General features: G+C 44.9%; 1 pseudogene; it reads left to right on the top strand.

Moving 5' to 3' along the window:
- Window positions 1-382: 382 nt before the first annotated feature.
- Window positions 383-1,059, top strand: LOC147421027 (uncharacterized; annotated as a pseudogene).
- Window positions 1,060-2,037: the final 978 nt, after the last annotated feature.

Here is a 2,037-nt window from a genome sequence, read left to right as displayed (position 1 = left end):
TACAACCCTTGGAGGTGATGTCATCTTGCACGATTTTGTAGCCTTATATGCACCTTGCATATGATGATTGCACCTGAGTTGTTGCTCCCCATGAAAATACACCCCTTGGCCTCATGCACTATGCATAATGATACCTACCTAAGGCTTGAGCCCTTTGGGCCCTACCCATCCTACATTTTCATGGAGTCTATTTGCATCTCTTATGAATTCCTTGGGGCTTATAAAAAGATCTTGGGCATTGCGCACACGTTGTATTATGGCAATGTTACAGTACCTAGCATATATACCTGCACCACTTATATACACGACTACTTCTTTTCAGGCTATGGTTGCCAATTTTAGCATGCTCTAGTAGATTAAGTTTACCTAAACTCTCTCTACTATGCAGGACACTGGTAGTTGGGATGCATCCCTTGCCCTCCTTGGGTATGTGTCCCTCTCTCCTGCCCCTCCACCTATGGTGCAAGGTTTGTTCTGCATTAATTGAGCTCGAAAATGCAAACGTGGCATCAGATGAACACACTAATTTGTTGTTGCTTAACCTTCTTGATTTACCAACATGGTTTTGCCTTTACTCTTTGGCACATAAGAATCCTTATGTTGTCATACAAAGGCTTCGAGAGTTGGCAGCCAACCTAAAAGCAATTGGCAAAGAAGACGAACAAGAGCACAAGGAATGGGTTGAGAACTCCTAGAATCTCATGAGGAGATTCATGAATAGCCATGGGAAGAATCTACGGAATGACGCAATGGTGCAAAGGAAGCAGCACCTTCTTAACGGCTACAAAGAGGTCTCTCTTGCCCCTCAAGTTGAATCAAGTAGCTCCCTCATCCCGACAGACTTGGATGAAGAGGAGCTGGAACTTGCCAAGCAAAGTGTTGCAACTAGCAGCCCGACACTCAACCTCTCAAAGAAGCCCTTTGAATCATATATTGACCCATATATTCCTTGCAGGTTTTTGGAGATTATGTTGGGGGATGCACACCACAAAACCTGGACATTGGGTAACTTCACACTCATGGCACCACTTTCAGAGGGACTTCTCTTACTCTTATTAAATGGTAAAGACAAGCTCTCCTTGAAACTTGTTTTACAACATGTCCTCGAATCAAATGCCTCAAACATTACTGAGAACTAGCCACCCCCTTCACCATGTCAAAATTTGATACAAATAGGTGTAAGGCATCTTTCGGGTGTGTTGTTGGGGTGAAAGATGTGATCTCTACTACTGGTAGGAAAACAAACTACACCACGCAATCTGGAATGTTCATTGCCCCTTTATGAAGTGTGGTTGTGAACATGTGGGTCAGGCTGACCATTGCAAGGATGGGAATATATTAGGGTTCGACCACACATTGCGGATGATGATGCATCATCTTCCCATCTTCTTCCCGGGCTCAAGTTTGAAAATGTCTAATGTTGCCTTTCTCTCTTGGATTGAGAAAGAGGCCCAAGAGGCCATAAAAGCTTTGCTGATTCACCTTTTTTACAGGGAGAAGTTGAAGGATGCTATTAAGCATCGAGTTTTGTTTAATCAACAAACCCTCGCTACTAGTCTCAATCTTGAGGTTGATAGCTTTATACAACATGCCATTATTCCAGGGAGAGACGTTGGAGATGCAAGAACAAATAAGCGTGCTCAAGGAGGTTATGCAAAACAGTCCCGAGGTCAACGATGACAGTCGTACGCCCCAAAAGATCGATTGGTTCCACTGTGACCAACTCTCGATGGTTGCAAGCCTCACCTGCCGACTCGGCTAATATGCACACCTTTCAACACCCCCACTTATCCTGCCTACTACTACAAAATTCTGTGCAGCCCCCCCCCCCCCCCCCCCCCCCCCCCCCTTCCCGCGCCCCATACCTGCCCCTCTTTTTACCCTCACTGTGTGCGGCTAGTGCAAAAGCCCTTTTGTATGATCTGAATCTGAATCTACTTTCCTGTTGTTTGCTACAGGTTATCAGAGATTTGCATGGAAGGCTATGCTTTGAGAAAAAACCCCAAAACAAAGGCATCTTTGTTCCAATCCATTTTG

This window comes from Adiantum capillus-veneris, chromosome 28, assembly GCF_014529385.1.
Source record: "Adiantum capillus-veneris isolate H3 chromosome 28, ASM1452938v2, whole genome shotgun sequence".
NCBI lineage: Eukaryota > Viridiplantae > Streptophyta > Polypodiopsida > Polypodiales > Pteridaceae > Adiantum > Adiantum capillus-veneris.
Note: the sequence above shows the minus strand (reverse complement) of the source record. Positions and strands in the feature narration are given on the sequence as shown.